This window comes from Bison bison, unplaced genomic scaffold (assembly GCF_000754665.1).
Source record: "Bison bison bison isolate TAMUID 2011002044 unplaced genomic scaffold, Bison_UMD1.0 scf7180017864370, whole genome shotgun sequence".
In the NCBI taxonomy this organism is placed as follows: domain Eukaryota; kingdom Metazoa; phylum Chordata; class Mammalia; order Artiodactyla; family Bovidae; genus Bison; species Bison bison.
Genome location: NW_011494942.1, coordinates 12,489,567 through 12,496,592, shown reverse-complemented (window position 1 = coordinate 12,496,592; position 7,026 = coordinate 12,489,567).

Sequence of the window (7,026 nt, the reverse complement as noted above, 5' to 3'; positions counted from 1 at the left end):
GAAAAGACTCTGATGCTGGGAGGGATTGGGGGCAAGAGGAGAAGGGGATGACAGAGGATGAGATGGCTGGATGGCATCACCGACTTGATGGACATGAGTTTGCGTAACCTCCGGGAATTGGTGATAGACAGGGAGGCCTGGCGTGCTGCGATTCATGGGGTCGCAAACAGCTGGACATGACTGAATGACTGATCTGATCTGATCTGATGATAATAACCTTACAGTGTTATCACAAATTCTTTATAGATGATTCTAATGACTGCATAATATGCTATCATGCAGCTGTGTCATAGCTACTTAACCACTCTTCTATTGTTGGAATCCACGTTTGTTTTTATTTTTTTCACCATCATAAATATGCAGTGTGCTTTTATCTATGTGTATAAAACTTTTAATCTACTGGCTAATTTTTTTCATCTACTTATTTCTTATGGATAGTATCCCAGAAATAGGTTAACAAGGTCACAGGACATGAACATTTTTAGTCCTGAATTGACTAAAATTCAATTAAACCTGAACTGACTTAGAGGGAAATTTTAACCCTTAGTGTTTAAAAAAAAAAAGATTGAAATTTAATGAGCTAATCATTTATTTTAAGAAATCAGGAAAAGATTCCTAAAATAAATCTAAAGAATTAGGTGAAAGGAAATTGTTAAAATAACACTAGAAATACTGAATTAGAATACAAATTAGTACAGATCAAAAAAGCTAAACATAGGTTCTTCCAGATTGGAAACTCTAATAACCCTATGGCAAGACTTTTTTTCAGTTCAGTTCAATTCAGTGGAATGGCAACCCACTTCAGTATTCTTGCCTGTGAAATCTCCTGGACAGAGGAGCCTGGAGGTTGCAGTCCATGGAGTTGCAGAGAATCAGGCATGACTGAGTGACCAACACTTCCATTTTCATAGAAGAAGAAGGAATTCTTTGTCCCTCAACTCTTTTTATAACGTTTACATAAATTTGATATTAAAATTTGACAATGGCAGTACAAGATAGGATAAGTATAGGCTTAATCTCATCTATGAACAAAGATACGAAAATCTTAACAAAATCTTAACAAAAACTCAGAAATGTATAAAAAGAATAACCCATCATGACCAAGATAGTTGTATCCCAGGAATGTAATACTGGTTTAATATTAGTAAATTTATGAATATAATTTACCACAATAAGAGTTCATTGAAAAAATATGATTATTTTAAAAGCTTCAGAAATACTAACGAAGAAACATTGAAAAAATCTTTTTACAATCAGAAACAAAAACATTAAACAAAACAACAACAAAAGAACACCTTTCCACACTGTATTATTAATAGAAGACCTATCAGCGGAATAAGGCAAGAAACTATACTTCAAGTATAAGAATTGGAAAGGAAGAAAAAATAATATCTTTATTGGGAAATGCTATGATTGAGAATATAGAAAACCCAAAATAATATAAATTATTAAAATTAGGGAGTGGATCGAGGTTGCCTGTATGTATGTAAAGTCAGTACACAAAATCAGTCTTTCTATTCACCAGAAAATGATACTTAAAAAATATAATTTACAATAACTTCAAAAAATATAGAGTACCTAAAGAACAAATGTACAAGAATAAATGTATAAGCTAATAAAAACGTATAAGGTCCTTCTGGAGAAAATTATAAAAATTTATTTAAAACATTGAAAAAGATTCAAATAAATGGAAGAATACACCATGTTTATGGATGGGAGGCCTCAATATCATAAATATTTCAATTCTCCTAAAATGGATGTATAATTCCTCTTAAAATATTGTCTTTTTTGGTGGAACTTCAAAAGCTGAATATAAAATATATATGGTAGTGCAATGACTTATGAACAGCCAAGGGAAATGTGGGAGGACTGGGCCTCTCATATATCAAGCATTATAAAACGTTTTTTATTAAAACAGGGTGGTATTGGTGTGGAGATATAGACAGACCAAAAGAAAACCATGGAGAGCCCAGACACATAAATATGGACATCTGCTAAACGTCAGAGGTGGAATTTCAAATCAGCATGAGGAGTCCAGCTTTTTAATAAATAACCCTGTGCCAACTTATTTTCTCTATGAAAAAGAATAAAGTCAGATCCCTTACCTTATGCCAAATATAAAAACCAAACCAAATATAAAAATTCAATTCAACTAGATTAAAGACCTAAACGTAAAAGGCCAAAATTGACAGAGAATACTCTGAAAGAGACAGAATAAGCTATTGGTGTAGAAAGAATTTCCCAAACGTACAATGTAAAAACAATAAAGGAAAAGACTGACTAAAATCGTCTTAAAATTAAGTTAATATTCATCCAAAGGCACTATAAAGAGAAGGAAACTAAAAGTCACAAAATGGCAGAAGATATTTGCTACACATGTAAACAATGAAGGGTTACTATGTGGACTGTATAAAGAATGCCATTGCATCAATAGGAAAAAGACCAATACAACAACCCAGCAGAAAACTGGAAAGACTTTAATGGGCACTTCATAAAAGAAATTCCAATTATCAATACAAAAATGGAAAGATACTCAATTTCATTAGTAATCAGGAAAATCCAAAGTAAACTCCAGTGACATACTACATACCCATCTAATGGCTACAAATGAAAAGTTTAATGATACCAAGTGTAAGTGAGAATGTAGAGCAATGGAAACAGAAGTGGAAAGCTCTGTTGGTGGGAAAATAAATTGCTACAAGTACTTTGGAAACTATTTTTGCATTCGTTTTATTTTCACTAATAAAGTGAAACATATGTAAATAACACGGTTTAGTGTTTCATTCCTAAGTATATGGAGAAACTCTTATATATCTTATGACAGCAGTCTGTAACTATTTCCACACCAGACACTGTTTTCATGGAAGATAAGTTTTCCATGGACCAGGGGTGGGGGATGATTTCAGTATGATTTAAGCACATTACATTTCTGGTGCTCTTTATTTCTATTTTGTAGCAATCTCAGGATATTCTGCCTTGACTTTAGGGTTAAGGTTCACGCCCCTGTGAGAACCTAATGCTGCCCCTGACCTGACAGGGGGCAGAGCTCAGGTGGTAATGCGAGGGATGGGGAGCAGCTGTAAATACAGATGAAACTTCGCTCATTCACCTGCCACCCACCTCCTGCTGTGCAGCCCAAGGTGGGGGACCTCTATCTTAGCAGACATGTACAAGAAATACCTTCACAGCATGGCTTGCAACTAAACAACAAAAATTAATGAGAAAACTAGAAACTCTTTAATTTCCTTCAACAAATGGATAAATTGTTTATTCACTGGATAGAATACTAAGAGTAGTAAAAATGAATGTAGTACTGATATATTTAGCATGAATGAATCTCAATAATGCTAGGTTAAAAAAAGTGCCTATTAATTGTCCTCAGTTTTTTTTAAAAAAAACATCTTGTTTTCTTTCATCTTTATTGATATTTTTGAAGGGTAGTTAGCAAGTATTGTATAGATTGTCTCTCAGTTTAGCTTTTTCTGTTATTCCCTGATGACTAGATTCAGGTTATGCACTTTTTTCAAGAACACCAGAAAATTGATGCTATGTCATTCTCAGTACTAAGTGCTTTCACTTTAAATTTAATTGCTTCTGGTGTTTTTGGTTGCTTCATTAGGATCCTGCTCTTTAGGATGTCAAATGGTGTTCAGCCCATGGAATCAACAAAAAAAGAGGCAGGGGGAAGATTTATGAGATCCTCTATCTGGTTGTAAGCTCCAACACTGGAAGCTTTTAGTTTTCAGGACCATGTCATCTTTTCAGCTCCAAATCTTAGCACAGGGCCAGACATACAGTTTTTAGGGTTTGTTGAAAGAATGAATCACCTTTCATTTCATTACGCACAGACATTCAAAAGAGAAACTGAAAGGAGTGGAAAGTTGGGATTTCCAGATTCACGTATTTGGGCTACTGGGAATGATGAAATTCCCACAGTAAAGAATATGCAATTTCCCTTGGTACCTACCTCACAAACAAGGAGGCCTACTCCCTACCATTACTTCATTTTTATCATTTTTCTTCCACAAAAGGAAAAAAATGCACCTGATTATCTTCTGAAAGAAAAGACACTATGTGGCATGAGATTTGTCAATTGGAAGCAGCTTTCTGAAATAATAAGCAGCAGCTGTTTCACAGGTTTGTGCTAATTTGTTACAATGGAAACCAAATTCTGCTTCTTACCACTGACAAGTTACTGGAAGATGCTGAGACACACAATAAAAATGAAATACTAATTGGCACTACAGGAAAAATACCAACTTGCTATAAATATACAAATTGTGAAAAAGCTTTTACTAGGCAGAGTAAAACACTGTATTATTTCACAATATTTATTAAGAGTCGGCCCAGGTAGACAATATGTCTAAAAGGGTTAAGATTTAGTACCTGAGCTCCCTTCAGTTCAGTCCAGTCGCTCAGTCATGTCCAACTCTTTGTGATCCCATGGACTGCAGCACGCCAGGCTTTCCTGTCCATCACCAACTCCCAGAGCTTACTCAAACTCATGTCCATTGAGTCGCTGTGCCATCCAACCATCTCACCCTCTGTTGTCCCCTTCTCCTCCTGCCTTCAATCTTTCCCAGCATCAGGGTCTTTTCCCTGATGCTGGGAGTCAGTTCTTCGCATCAGGTGGCCTGAGTATTGGAGTTTCAGCTTCAACATCAGTCCTTCCAATGAACACCCAGGGCTGATCTCCTTTAGAATGGACTGGTTGGATCTCCTTGCAGTCCATGGGACTCTCAAGAGTCTTCTCCAACACCACAGTTCAAAAGCATCAATTCTTTGGTGCTCAGCTTTCTTTATAGTCCAACTCTCACATCCATATATGACTGCTAGAAAAACCATAGCTTTGACTAGACGGACCTTTGTTGGCAAAGTAATGTCTGCTTTTTAATATACTGTCTAGGTTGGTCATAGATTTTCTTCCAAGGAGCAAGCATCTTTTAATTTCCTGACTGCAGTCACCATCTGCAGTGATTTTGGAGTCCAAAAAATAAAGTCTCTCTCTGTTTCCATTGTTTCCCCATCTATTTGCCACAAAGTGATGGGACCAGATGCCATGATCTTAGTTTTCTGAATGTTGAGTTTTAAGCCAAATTTTTCACTCTCCTCTTTCACTTTCATCAAGAAGTTTATAACTCTGTATACATTTGTGCATATGCAGGTGCACAGACATAGAAACCAAATAAAGAATGCAATTAGACCTGTACAGAAGTGCAAGTTTATGAGTTCATCCTGCCAGAACACAGAGGGAACGGCACTTAAGTCTGTTTTAGGGTGGGAGTAACATTTGAAAACATTTTTTGGATGGGTATTTTAGGCTAAGAGAACACCGTTAACAGGAAGTGAAACAAATATATTTAGTATAATTCTAAGCTATCATTGGGCTTCCCTGGTGGCCCAGTGGTAAAGAATCCGCCTGCCAATGCAGGAGATGTGTGTTTGACCCCTGGGTTAGGAAGATCCCCTGGAGTAGGAAATGGCAACCCACTCCAGTACTCTTGCCTGGGAAATCCCATGGACAGAGGAGCCTGGCGGGCTACAGTTCATGGGGTCACGAAAGAGTCAGATGTGACTTAGCGACTAAACAACAACACTATCATTAAAAATGATATTTAGGTAATGTATCTGGAGAATATACCAAAGTCAAGTATTAGAAAATGCATCTGCTGATATGAGTCTGATCAGTAAGACTGGACTTTTCCAGAACAAATTTTACCTTCTTGTACATCAAACAAAATGCGCACTAAATTGACAGAACACCTACCAGACCAGAAACCAGATACCTAATCATCATGGCCCATCCAGAAATGCAGATTACCTAGAAAATTCACAGAAGGGATGAGGTTTAGATTCAATGATATTTCACGCAAGCCTATCAAGACATTTATCCACGAGTCCTTACAACACTTGGAAAAGGCAGGGAAGTAAGTGTTCCATGACTGCCTTTCCTGTGTTTCAATCCAAACAGCCAAACGAACCCTGAAGAAAAGCAGATATTTAGCCAGACTGGTCTTAACTGAAGCCAGCAGAGTAGCTTGCTCAAAATGGGGGCTCACACAGGGTGTTGAGATACAGCAGGCTAATCAGGTAATTTTCCAGATTTCCATTCATTCTCTTAGATAGAATTTGTCAATAGAGCCTTCACAGTTCAAACACCCCTACTCCTTTTGAAGAGTACTCAATTACAGACCCCAATACATGCCTTCCTATTCAGGAAGAACTGTAACTGTGATGAGCTTTTCCCACAATCTCAGCCTCAGTCACCATGGAAGAGGAAGAGAACCTGACCTCTGATTCAAAAGCAGGACTTCTACATGGGTCTACCTACAGGGAGAAAAATGAAGGAAACCACACTGACACACCCAGACAAGGTCTTCTGATGCAGACACTTTGCATTCAGAAATAAACTGGCATCCTGCTTTTACATGTCCAAAAATTGGCATTGAAGGTCTCTCCCTATGATGGCATATTGTGGCACCTCCACTCTTCTGCTTATTGAAACATGTGACACCTTTGGCAAGAGGGTGAAGTTTCAGGGATTTATTGAAGCTGCATTCTAATAAATATTTATTTTCTTGAAGCTCTATTCAGTTGCTTCACTTGAAGAAAGCTTTGCGTGGTTAGGTAAGTAAGTGTCCGACTCTTTGTGATCCCACAGACTGTAGCCTGCCAGGTTCCTCTGTCCATGAAATTCTCCAGGCAACAACACTGGAGTGGGTTGCCATTTCCTTCTCCAGGGCTTGTATAGGGGAAAATAGAATTGGATTCCTCATGTCCAAGGGAGCCCCCAGGCCTGTTTATTATCAGTGTTCCTCTCCTTTGTAAAGCATTTCTGACTGCCAGATTGTTTAATTGTGAGCCATTCAGGGACCATTGCTCTTCTGATCTTATCATATCTAATATGCACCTCAAAGATCTTTCCTTTGGGATCAGTTCAGTTCAGTTCAGTCGCTCAGTCGTGTCTGACTCTTTGCAACCCCATGAATCGCAGCACGCCAGGCCTCCCTGTCCATCACCATCTCC